Here is a 14,251-nt window from a genome sequence, read left to right on the forward strand (position 1 = left end):
TATGTCCAGGAGCATTCCGGAGACTGTCAGCTGTTTTTTCCTGCAGTGTCCCATGCAGAGTCCAGGCCTTGATGCAGGGAAACCAACCTCTGAATCCTTACAACAAGAAACAACACAATCAGGGTGTTTGAACAACCACAAGGTGCACACAAACACGCACACACTGCTCACATATGGAGGCAGGAAAAGACTGTGTGAGTGCTGCTGCTACTTGAATCCCACCATCAGCAGGTGTAGGTATGTTTTGAAGGATCAGTTAGGATTTGTGAGCGTGTGTGCAGGGGAGCGTTGTGAATGGGTGTATTTGTGTTTTTCAGTGACTGTGTTTGTGTCTGCCAGCTGGACAAAAAAATGGCAGCTTGCTCACCTGTTCACACAGAGGGGACTGAAGGGGAAGCAGTGTCTTTTTCCCAGGGCCACAGTCATGGCTGGGTGTTCACACAAACACACACACACACACACACACACGCACGCACGCACGCACGCACGCACGCACGCACGCACGCACGCACGCACGCACGCACGCACGCACACACACACACACACACACACACACACACACACACAAACAGACAGAAACACACACACCAACCTTCACATTTTTGTCCCTGCACTCACCTGTTTGTTCAGAGGATGTCTGCTGCCTGATCAACTTAAACACAGCTCCAATGTTTCCACGCTACCTGTTTGAACAGCTGAGTGAAGCGTTGACTTTACCACTTTGCACAATAGCACAGGCTTGGTTTGGGACACACACAAACACACTCAGGCTTCCTCCTCCTGTGCTCTCCTTCTGCTTGTGTGGAGTTGGATGTGTTAAATGCTGCCTGGTGACCCACTGAAAAACTTTCACCCTCTGTTTAAAATAGCTCACTATGGTGTGATGGAGTACAATAAGAAATCTGGTTTAAGGCGCATGTTTGTGGTCTGCATTGCTTACTATATATGGGCTGTGCCTCCCAGTCCAACATCTAATTATGTGTTGAGCTCTGATGGGAAAGGATTACATACACACACACACACACTTACATCCAGCAGGAATCTGTAATTGTGTGAATGTGTGCTGTGGATGCTGGAGTGGATGGGAAGTATGGGAGGCAGAGTGCTATTGAAGGAATGCCTTGGTGCCAGTGAGACTAGGGAGCAGAGCAGCAGACGAGCTGTGGTGGAGCTAAATGAGGAGAGACGGCCGAGTTTATGGCACGGAGTTGCATTCCTCTCTGATCTATAGGCAGCTGTACACTGATGTGCATCATCTGTCTTCAGAGACACAACAAATGCATAGAAACATACAATCCATAAATGGACAAGAAAAAGTAGAACATGGAGGAGAAAGGGGGCTTTTAAAACTCTGAGCCATATCTATCTCATATAGGCAGTGAGGGAGACCATTACAGGCTTAACACGGCACAGAGGGCTCATCGGCGTCCGCCTGTCGCTGGCCGGCCTGTTTTGGGGGTCCGGGCGGAGGGGTTTTGCGGCTGCGGTGCTGCCTGAGGCCTGGCTGGGCTGATTTACAGGCGGCGTGGGGACATGTGCTCGGGATACTCCCAGAGCAGCCTGGTGGGGGCCAAAACAGCCACACTGCTGCTGCCTGCACATCTGGAGTCTAGACTGAGTGGCTCTGCCGAGTGCCTCACTCCCTCCCTTCCTCTTCTTCTCTCCACATCCACATCCATCCATCCCTCTCTCCCTGCACCTCAGCTGCTGTGTCTCCCCCCGCCCACCTTCATCCACTGTTTGTGTAGCTGCCAGGGCTCAATTGAAATTTAAGATCAGCTCTCACTTTTTCCTCTCTCCTACTCTCTCCTTCAGCTTTCTCTCTTTCTCTTTCTCTTCCCTGTCCTTCTCACCCGGCCCTCAACGCATCTGAAGAAGGACAAAGCAGTCCAAAAAAAAATGTTACACGTCACTGAGCGCATGTGGAAGATATCACAGAAAGGATTGTTATTCCTCTCCCTCTGAAAGCCGGAGCCTAAGTGTTCACAGGGGACACTCCAGTGATCTTTCAAAGAATCAAGGTTCAGACTCCTGAGCCAAGGAGGGGTCATACAAACATATTGGCTCTGACACACATAATAAACGGTAGTGTGGTCAACATGATATCTTGCATGGTAACTCTCTCACACTTAGCCTTGTTGTAATGGTGACTCCTGGTACTTTCTGTCAGGACAAAAGTTCCTCATGGGGAAGAATTCTTCTGTTGGATGCGATACTTCTTCTCTTACTAGTCATTGATACCATGTATCTCTTCTAACTCTCTTAAGTCTCAAAGTGTCTATTGCTGATCTTGTTTTTTTTAATATTCTAATGCATAAATCATATATGGGAGCACTGATTAAATAAGGAGCCCCTGTTGTGTAAATAAAAACATTTGTGCCATCTCTCACTACGGCAGCATGATGGATGATGCTCTCAACTTCACAAGATAAATTTGTTTTTGTAGGTTGGACAGTCTATAGGGGCCATTAGAAACCTCCACTCCCTAGATGAGACATGAGTTTATATGCAAATTATTTCTTGTGCTGGCTTGGAGGGGCTGTTTTAAATGTTATAACTTCTCCTCCAGTAAACAGCATGCATCAGGGTTTCCCCTTAACACATGAGCACAATACAGTAGTGTCTCCCTTTTAAACAGTGGAAAGTAGAAACAGCTTGTTCCTGTGGATCCAGAGAGGCCGGCGTCAGTATAATTTACTGCAGACAAACAGGGACCTCTCTTTCTTTCCATGTTGCCTGATTTCCTCTCCGTGAAATGAACACACGTTTTTTTTACTGCCTTGTTCACCCTATCACATTCACACTGTGTCATACACTGCAGGATAAATGGCTGTGTTCAACTCTGTGGTGTTAAACAGGTCGTAAAAGGCAGCCACACGATACCCTTCCAACAAGGCCTGAACCTGTGAGGCTGCTCGCCTGACTGTCGCCTGACTGCCCCCCCCCCTTTAATGGAACAAATTTCCATCTACGAGGGTTAAACAAGGTTATATTCATTTTTAGAAAGCAGTCAAGAAAGAGAGTACTTGAGAATTTAAGAAAACATCTGGTTAGCGCTGGTTGCTGTTTGCCTTATCTGGAAGCAATTATAACAAACACTGTTCCTCTCTCACTCTCACATTTCTCTCTCAGGTTTAACCTTGCACATCCTCCCACTACCTGTATCAGCCTGGTTCCCACCCTTATTCACGTCACAGGACTGATATTGAGGGCAAGAGGAGGCAGAAAGAAACCAGATACAACAAAGTGCCAGTGTTCTTTTAGTAAAAGTTAAAGAGAACAAGTAGTCCCAAGTGACTGGGATGACCTCAACTCTTCGGATGACAGGTGCAAATTGTCGGTACGACTCTCACCTGTGCTGAAGGGGGCTTGAGTATCATGCAAACAAAGCCTGAGGTGACAGTGCTTTTCTACAAAAGCCACACAGCTCAAAATTCTACCTAAAGCATCTGCAAGTACCATGTTGGTCCTGTCTCAGAGTATTTCCGCACTGATGTCCTGAAATACTTTATTTTGCTAACTATAAAACTTTAATACATCATTTATCAAAGAATCACAAGAAGTTTTCACATTTCCAGAAAATAGCAGAAATAGTCAAAATATTTCCAGTGTACCTATTTTCCCAAAAATGAGCCACAATATGCCAAGTGATTCACAGTAAACTATACTGAGATGGAGCTGATTAGATTTAGTTATTTCAAGAGTAAGCGCTAAATCATTTTGTCCCACTAAGACCAATCTATTGTGCAATAAATGTATGCATCCAAGAGAGGGAGAGAGAGTTTTCTACTTGTGAGCCTACAGAGCTGAAGAAAGTTTTTGGATCCCTGTCATTGCACAATAAGCTTGGTGTTTGCAATGTCGATGTGTGTTGAAACCTGCATATTGGCACAACCATGTTCGTGAATCATCAGGCTTACTGGGACAGCACCACTGCCAACACAGGTATGCCCAACGCCCCACTGGGAGAGGCTCAGCAGTCGTGGTGGTACACCGAAGCTGGCATTAGCTGTGTGTGTACCCACAGAGTTAGGCAAACACAGAGGCAGCGTGTTATTCAGAAGCTTGGAATAAACTCTGCCTGGTAATGAAGTAAGGTACGATAGAAAACAAGCAGGCAGCTGCATCATTGCAGCAAAAGTTAACTATTGCTATTTGTTTCAGTATCACACTTGGCCTAGGGGGAAAAAAGAGCAAACAGAGTTTAACCTTTACAATGTTTCCATCATTACCCAGGAACCTCCCCTCAAAGAGCCACTATAGAACTATAAAAACTACAAAATGCAAATGTCAAGTTTGCATAAGCAGCTGAAAACACCCGTACTTAATTACACCAATACACTCATGAGTTTTGCTGATACATCTGCACTCTTTGAGGTAAAACCAGGAACTTTTGGCGGCCAATGTTAGCTTATGCTATTAAGCTTATTAAGTTATGTTAAGACGGTCATTTTGAAGGAATTTTCAAACTCACTCCAAATGACATGTCTTTTTAAGCTTAATTTCAGTAGGTCACAGTTGAACATTTGAATAACTTTATTATGTAAGTTGAAGAAGATGCAAACACTCCATACCTAACCAGGGGACATGTTTGTTTTTATAAAGTATGTTTAAAAGGATGGGTATGTATAAAGACCTGGATAAAGACAGCAAAACAAACAAACCCTCTGTGCTCTTCAGAATCTACACACCCAGTTATATAACTACTAAACACCAACAAGCTGATTGGTCTAATTCCAATCATGGCGGAAATGTGTTACTCGTGAGCTTGCATGATGAAACTGGTGGCTAATTGGCTGGCATATTGTTATGTCACTGAGCCGGAGATACTGTATGTACAAACACTGGATTTGTTTACAGCACACAGAGAGGAGATAAGCAGCAAAGCAGCTGGAGATATTTACAGAGTTTGGTTATAAGTGTATTGATGAGATTCACATATCCAAACTCAAAATGAACACATCAGACACATCTGCACATCAAACCTCTTTCTTGGGTTGAGTTTGGCTATAAAAAGAGTAATAAATTACCTCAGTTGAGGTTTGAATTGGACTTTCAACACTTTAACTGTCTTATTTTTTATGACTGGGGACATCAGGGAGAACTCCAGTACTGTGGCTGACTACTGCTGCAAATTGGTGGCAAGGCTAACTGTTAGTACTGCATGCAGTTCTCTCAAAAGTCTACAGTCAGGTTCATGCATTTTTTCCTGGTCCTGCTTCATTTGCTTTCAGTCAGGTCGCCTTAATATGTCACAGGGTTGCTTTCTTGTCAGATCACATTGTACTCTATGCTGCTTTGCTGAGTATATATCAATTTTATTCTAAACATGAAAACATTCAAAATCAAGACACCAAATTTGTATCAACAAAAATATGTATCCTATGGAAACCATGAAATTCAAATTTGAGTTGTACATTTTCCAGCTTCCTGTAGTTTTTCCAGCTATAATTTCAGATATAAAAGGGATCTAACCGGCACTTTATAGATCTTTTTGTGGCAAACAAAATCATAATACCTTAAGGTAGGACCTGGGGGGTTAGAGGAAAATCAAAGAGTGGTGCTCATCCACAACTGTCTCAAAGCAAGGACTATCAGGAATCATATACAATCACATACCATTACAATATACTGTAGATTGTTGTTTAAAATCTGTGTGTCTGTGCATGTGTGTGTGTGTGTTATTGCCAAACCTGTCAGTCTCAGTCACTGTGTAAAGTGCTTTACTGTGTTTTAGCCCATTGTAAACTGCTCCAGTGCGTTAAACTGGTTTGTTACAAACTGCTTTTAGAGGGTTTTTTACGGCTGGGTTATGACGTCCTGAACCGTTGCTGTCTGCAGGTGGCACTTAACCTTTAACTCAACTTCTCTCCCCATCTGTGTCTCTTACTTTCTCTTCACCCTTGTCTAATCTCTTCTGCCTTTTCATTTTTACTCAAATGACACGGTGCTGCATCATTTATTCAGCTATTATTGTGAATGATCTCACCTTGTCTGTGACAGTAAACCAAACAATTCCCAGGAGATACTTGTCAGGCTCACAGTAATGCCTGTAATAACAACTCTACTGGTAATGATAACAACAATTCTCAGAGGTGTATTTAAACAGATTATGGGCACCTCTCCCTGGGTGTAATCTGTTGTTTCACCTGCAAAGGCTCTACCATCACCTCAAGAAAACACACACTCACAGGGAGTGAACTTATAACTGGGGTCTTCTTGGTTCTGGTTGTTTTTTGACTAAAAATAGGAATGTTCCGGTAGATCTTGTAATTTGGGTGAGACTCTCTCCATGTGTACTGAGGCCTCTCTTCCAGGAGCTCAGTGCCTTTGGGAAATAATGAAAAATAAACTCTGAGCCTTGATGTTGACTCAGAGAGAAGTGATCCACAGGTTATTACTGCCCCCTCTCTCTCCTGCTCTCATGGCTCTTGGATCAGTTTATGTGATCCTAGCATACCCCCCCCTCCAAGCCCCCTCCACACTTACACACCCTCTTTTTCCTCCAGGGTAATGCATGTCATGTCTCATTTTTGCTTTGCACCTGTAATGGATGAGCAGGGAGTGTTTATGACACTTAACATTTTTAGCTGTGACTTCTTGGACACATAGAGTTTGTCTAATTCATGTGATCGATTCTCACCATAAACTGAAGTAATCAACACTCCCTTGATTGTGGTTATGTGCTTATTTCAACATGTCTGACTGTGGAAAAAAAAGTAAACCTTCCAAGGAACTGAGTAGGAGAACAGAAATAGAACTGAGGAACAGCCTAAATGTGAATGTATTTGTTCTTTATCCTTTATTTGGTTTCCTCAAACACATTTAAAGACACATTGTGTTCATCCAGATTAGTGTTTTAAAGCTAATTTAAAATAAAATGGACCTATAACGTGTCATGGATGACATGAAGTTTCACATTCAAAAAAGAAGAGGAAGAATATCTATTGATTATGAAAATGTTGAACTTGTAATTAGAAAACTTGTAGGCTTAAAGAGGAGGAAGAAGGAACAGGATGACATGAAAGTGACTGAGGGTGTAGTTTTAATGATAGTGAGCACATCAAATTAATAAATATAGCAATATAGTTAATTAAGCACAAATAAACCTCAATGTTTTCAGGGATAGTCTTTGATGGCATTTAAATTACACATTTGTCTCTGTTAAGTAACCTGAAACTAAAATCTGGAGCCATGCCTGCCTGTTTGCACCATAGCTGTGAAAGTAATAGTAAGATGGTGGCGCCCTCTTGTGTGCCAGACAAATAAGTGGCAATAATATGGACAATGTCAAACTTTACCACTTGAACTATCATGACTACTGTAGCATGTATGCTCTTTAAAATGTCTGATACATGTGACTCATTTAAAGGGGCACAATTTGAGAGTCCTGGTGTAAGCATTAGTTGAATTGTGGTTGATTAAAACGTAAGGTCAAATTGAACAGTGAACCTATCACAGGTTTATTTGGTTGCATTTGGTAGAAGGATAATGTAACTATTTTCTACAAAGCCCTGGCTGTGTAGACGCATTTTTCATTTTGCCCTTATTAATATTAGTGTGAAATCATGTAGGTGATTGGTGGAGCATCAAGGTGGAGCATATGTGGCTGACCCTAGTTAGGCAGGAAATGAGGTAAATGCTTCACAGTTACTTAGTTCTTATCATAGGGTCATTAAAAAGCCATCATAGCTAATAAACACTGTAACCTTAAATGGCAATATACTATTCCATAACACGGTTAATAATTAGTTAACCACTTGAGTCTTCTTTTGAGTAATAAACATGTTGTCCATGTTTGTGCTTGTTTTGGGTCATTCAGACAGTGCTAACATAATTTTCTGATTTGAGGACAGTTTGCATGTCAATTCACATGTCATGATGTACACTCAAGATAGTTCCTGCCCTGGATCTCTAATCAACTACATATATTGTCAATAATAGATGGACAAGATTTATTATGCAAACTGTCAAAGCCAAAAAGTCTGGCTAATGTATGAATGAATAAATTAAAAAATCAATCAAGGTTTACCCTTTAACACTAGTCGAGCCAAACCTGAAACTTAATGATACCTTTACCAAACATGTTTCATAAAGTTCAATAGTTTAAAAATAGTCATATGTTTAATAAGATTCTAACGGAAAGAATCCATGGAGAGAGCCAGAAGTTTTGTTGTGGAGTTGTTTATACTGTTTTAATTTTGATGGATTTTTGATGAAAGAAATTCAAATTAAAGGATGTGAACTTTGCATGCTAATTCTTAACAATAAATAGGTGAAGGAAAAGGTGCATGGTGAAATTATGTCAGTGTAAAAATTGGATCATGCAATTAATGTGCTCACACAAGCCTTCATTTATGATAATCTTCTTTATGCTACAAAATAAATTGTAGTTTCAATTAAAAAAATATTATACATCTGTAATATTTATTTAAAAAGAGATTCAAGTTCATATTATACAATTATTTAGGCCTTATACCAGGGCTTACATCGTTTCAAACATTAGAGAATCCATAACTCTGAAATGAACCATACTTCTTTCTGAATCAAGTTTGTTTTGTGTACATACCATACGTTTGGCTCAGGGCAAGAAAGCATATTTGCAGGACCAAGGGCATCGTAGTGGGGGGAAAAGTGGGACTGACTATCTAGGGCCCAAGTGGGGAGGGGGCCCCTTACTTGGCCTGAAATAAAATGCGTTATTTTACAACGCTTTTCTTTTGTTTTGTTATAACTGCAATAAGATAACTAAAATTGTCTGAATAAATAAACAAACATTCAGAATTCCTTTCTGGAAAACAGGGGAGTCCCTGCTCCATGAGATGTGTGTCTCATGTCTAAAGTGGGGAATTGTCATATTTTCACAGCATCAAGTGTGGCTGAATCTGATTGAAAGTAAACTGTAGGTTCTTAGAGTTTCATTTTACTTCACGAGGTTAGATTATACCAAATAATGCCCCCTTTTTGTTTTTCAACAAGTCACTTGGCTTCAAATAACCTTGTTTAAAGAGGTGGACAGTCTGAAGGTCAATATTGTGCAGTTACATTTGGAGAAATTGTAAAATAAATAATAGGCCTATTGATATGTAGCTTAGATTTGTGTCAGTTAACTAGGATAGATTTAAGAATATATTTTTGTTTAATGCAAATAAACCAGTATTACAGCAGCAATGTTACATTTTGTAGGGTTGACTGTGGTGATGGGGCCAACGGAGATATCTTTTCAGGGGGCCCAGAATTCCTGGTGACGCCCCTGTGCAGGACGTTCAAAACCTTCTCACACAGTCCTTTCAAACTCACCCAAACTTACAACTTCGCCTCAGAAGAGTTGCAGTAATGTTATCCTTCACTAGAGCAAATTGATTTGATTCCAGATGCTCCACAGTCTTAATTAATATCCTGCGTTGTGGTGCGTTCACTGACCAGTTTACAAGTTACACGTTGCGGGCACCACTAACCTAACAATTCACGTATCAATGCGCATACAGTCATATCAGCTGTCACTAGACGACCTAGGCTGTCAAACTAAGTGAAAGATACACTTTCTATAAAAATTAGCAACCCAGCGTTTGTCAGTTCACAATAAATGTATTTTGGGTTTATTAAGGAATTTGTTAGTGAGGTTTTATGAAATATTAGTGGAGGCATCGTCGACTATCAGTAGAGGTCGCTGTGAAACTATGATCGGCCGGGTTGAAGATTTTACAACACAGAAGGGAGAAAATGCACCGCCAGCGGGTTTGTTAATTTGTTTTTGTTTGTGACTTGCAGTGTCCCATGGATGTAGGCACCTTTAAAACAGTCTAGAAAACAGTACATATTCTCATAATGCTTTATAAAACATAGGGGAAAACTTTCGTGGTCAAATAGAGTACATGTGAAATAGCTAATCAGGGCAATTCATGTAGTCTGATGTGGCCTTTTTAGACAGATTGTATCTATGATACACGATAAAGGCACCATAATAGTGAAAATCACCATGCAATTTTTCTTCAATCTGATGTAGATTTTTCCACATTGCTCATTGTTGATTTAAGCTAACTGAATGAGAATTAAGCTGTTTCATGCTTTCAAGGGGATCACTTTTCAGGCTATGCATTTGAGTCAGATTTGATTATAGCTTGTTGATTATTATATGTTAGATTTTTTCAGAAATATAATAAATGATAATTTAATAATAATCATCACAGATCCAAAGAGCACTTTCAGCCGGAGCCCCTTCCAGAGATCCAGCCCTGAAGAATAAGTCAGTCTGGCTGATATAATGACTTGGTCTTTTCTTTGTCTGTCTTTCTGGCTGCTTTCTCCCTCTCTCAAAAAAAGAGGCAACGATATTTTGTACCCTACATAAATATTAAATCTCATGTTTTCCATTTTGTTACTAAGACAAAGAAAAGGGAAACTCAAGGACTAAGGTTGATGGGGAAATCTACCAGGAGAAAAAAAGGTCTTGAGTAATGCAGGCTGGATAGATTATACATGACATTCATAAATTTGGATTCATCCACGCAAGTTATTGGCATGGCTCTGGCAGTTGCAAGGTGACAGCTGTATTCAGTATGACCGTGGCAGTAAAGTCATTGACTCACTGAAATATACTTGGATTTTCTTTTTATAGATATCCTGTGACAAATGCAGCGCTGTGGGATGCAGATCTCAGCCTCCACCAGAGAGCACCTGAGGCTGTGACGCAAAGGATGTCAATGTGCAAGGTAGAAAAGATCTGATCATTGATTTCAAGTGCTGTGAGCTATAAATACAAGTCCTTCCTCTAATAACTGAATTTTAGGTGTATTGGCATGAAGATGTTTAAATACATTCCTTAAAAATGAAACGTTCAGTGTTAAAGTGGCTTCATTTTTTAATTGTCAAAACTAGGGGAATGCACTTTTTTCTTAGTTTTTGTTAGAAAAATTGGTCTGAAAAATAAATATTATTAATCTGCATTAACTTAAAGGGATATTTCAGTTTTTTGAAGTGGGGTTGTATGAGTTTTATTTCACAAGTAGCTACAATAGATTCTGCTCAGCTCGGCCCCTGTAATGAGAAACTGCAGGGAGAAACAGCACGCAAGTTAGGCTACAGTTTTTAGCAAACAGGATCAGTCCTGCCACGTAAGTTAGCCAATTTTGAAAGATTCCAACCTGAGCACTCATCTCGGGTTAGGTGTACGCTCTACTTGTGATTTTTTCAGTACTTCACTTTCAGTACTTCACTCTGGTGGCCGAGCTGCCACCAGAAAACCTGTTTGTTTTTGCACTATTTGTGGACGAAACACAGACGTGCTCTTCTGCCTGCAGCGCACTGATCAGCTGTTCAGGCCTGCGAGCTTTAGAGTGACAAAAATACAACCAAACTTAATAATGAGTGATTTTGACTGTGTCGATGACATGCAGACACACATGGACACCTTTATGAGCCGGAGTTTACAGAGGAAAAGTCAACTCAATGCACCGCAGGAAAAAGTGGGGAAACTTCTGAGCTAAACTGGAAGGCAGGAGAGATTCCCGTTTACCTGGTGGGGCAGACGTGTAAACTGCGAGCAAATGCCAAGAAATTACTTGGCAGAAATGGCCCCCATCTGCAGAAATCTGTAGCCTAGCTTGCGTGCAGTTTCTCATTACAGGGGCTGAGCTGAGCAACATCCATTGTGGCTAGTACAATTACTAGAGATTTAAAACTCACACAACCCCACTTAAAAATACTGAAATATCCCTTTAGAACTCCTAGTTTTATACCTGGACCACATAAGTACAGTACCAACATGGCTGCACTGATTTCATTTCAATTGTATTATGTTAGCAAGTCCATTCAGAAGTGCTTTGTATCTCAAATCCATACATTTATTGAACTCATATTAAGTCTCAGTTAGTTCATAAGTAACTGGTTTGATGTGGTAGAGGTCAGGATCCTGGTTTTGTTTATGCTTGTTCACTGTTTCACTGTTTAAGACTCTCCCTGTTGAATTTCACAATGTTATTATTGCAAAATGTGATTCTACATTTGCAGCCAGTGTGTTGTAAGTGCACAGTGTGTTGCTTCAGATTGCACAAATCACTATAATCAGATTAATATAATCTAATTGTGTGTAACACATCCCACTTCAGCCTCTACATATGCAGGAGAATTATAAATTCACCTCATCTCTGCAGTAGACTTCTCTTGTGCACACTGAGTAATGAACACAAGGTTGCTTCTCCTCTGCTGGTGTGCCTTTGTCTCCCCCCATGTCCCTCCTTTCCATCCATCTGTGTTCTCATTCGCTGACTTTGTCTCTCCTCTGAGTGAGTTCCAGCCATATTGTGGTTTAAAATGTTTCTGCTTCTAATGAGCCAATTGTTCTTGTGTTTTGTTTCCCTCAGGGAGAATTGTGTAGCTAACAACATTCTGCTCACAATCATTTTAAAACATATTCACTGCACCGAGAAGGTATTGGGGCCAACAAAACAATAATGCCTTGGAGCATGTACAAAATGAAAAATGTGTTAATGACACTTGCGCTAGCAAAATGACATCACATTCTTTTCCTGTCAATTAGACCTTGGTTATTCAAAAGCAATTTGCAACTCCCTGCAGAGTAAAATGTGTGCCATCTCCCAGGCTTTAGTCTGTGATTGTGTAAGTGATGTATTCATTCCATTTCACTGTGTGTGTCCTAGTTTGAGACATAGACGTAACATTAAGGTTATAAAAAAGCCAGAACTCTATTCACTCTGTGGTTCTAATATAAAAACAGAGAACAGCAAAGATCTATTTCCAGGTGTGTGTATGTATATGTTTGTGTATGTGTGTGTTAATTTGTGTGCACAAGGGCACCCATGACCATGTACAAGGGGTATTGATACAGCTGGCATTCAAGGCCCTGATTAATTGCCATGGCATTTGGCTGCTCTCTGTAAATGCCATATCCCATGCTGAGTGCTTGGTTAATGGCCAGCCAACCATTTCCCTTCTTTCCTCTCCTTCCATCCTTCTTTCCTCCTCTCAACCCTCTGCCCTCTCCTCTTCCTTTGCTCCATAAAAGGTTAGCAGTGCTTTATCAGCAGGGATAGACAGACGAGTTGAACGATCCCCAGCAGCTCAGAAGTCCATGCTCTTCACTGTTGTGTTGTTCAAAGAGAAATTGCGATACAAAGGCTCTTATTTCTGTAAGAGCTGGTTCAAAGTTAGCTCTAAGGTTTTTGTCCTCTCCCTTGTCTTTAATCTACAGCTAACGCGTTATGATAAGAACTAGAAAAGAGTGCTACCTTCAAGTGTGTATACCCCAAAGACCCAATTTCAGTTTGTCTCTGTATCTCTGAGCAGAAAAAAAATGTAGAAATAGCTTTCATTCTCAAGTGAATTAGTTTGCTCTATCTTAATGAGGTTTGCCCTGTCAGAGGGAACAGTTCACAGCCAGCATGCTAAACAGACCAAATTGGAATAGAGTATTAGCTCCCAAACTGCAAAAATACCTTCTTCTGCAGCTTTAATTTCAATGCTTCCAAGCAATTACCCTTGTACACAATTTTATCTTGTCACTTCTAAATTGGAATAGAAGACCACGCAGAGGAGAAATTGTCCTGTTTTTTTCTTTCCTTTTCTTTTTTTCTTTTTGGAAAACTAATTCAAAAATCTAATTAACTGCAGGAAAACATGTCACCAGTTTGGCTGGAAACATCCAACGTAGTTATGCAAATGGACCCGAGGATTGTGGGATGTGATTTGACAGAATCTCATTCTGGATGGTGCGATGCCAGATCGAAAGATTACTCAGCCGCATCTGAGTGGAGGCAAAAAGGAAGTGATGAGCCTGGTAATTTATTGTGGTAGTATTTCTCCTGTTTGACTTCAGACAGCTCATTAAGAAGCGGGGTGTCACACAGCAGGACAGAAAGAAAGACAGGAGCATTTCTGTAATGGGCCCTCCACTGCTCTGCCTGCATCAGCTCTTTTCTGCCTTTTGCGTTGCCGGCTTAATCTCTGACTTTTTTAATATGAGGTGCCAAATAACATTTTACACAATTCATCATTTTGCTCCTCACAGGCAAGAAAGAGATACTATTTCATCCTCCCACTTGTCTATAGTCTGCTTACAGGGCTGTTTCAGGGCAGTCAGGAATGGAGGGCTGAGATAAGAACAGAGCCTACGTCTCACATAGTTTAGGACCAATGAAGAGAGCAGTCTGCCGTGTTGTGAAGGTCTGCTGTACAGGTGTCATTCTGCTTCAGATGGCAGGTGTTACTTTTGGCAGAGAGTGGTCCATATGCT

This window comes from Notolabrus celidotus, chromosome 1, assembly GCF_009762535.1.
Source record: "Notolabrus celidotus isolate fNotCel1 chromosome 1, fNotCel1.pri, whole genome shotgun sequence".
In the NCBI taxonomy this organism is placed as follows: domain Eukaryota; kingdom Metazoa; phylum Chordata; class Actinopteri; order Labriformes; family Labridae; genus Notolabrus; species Notolabrus celidotus.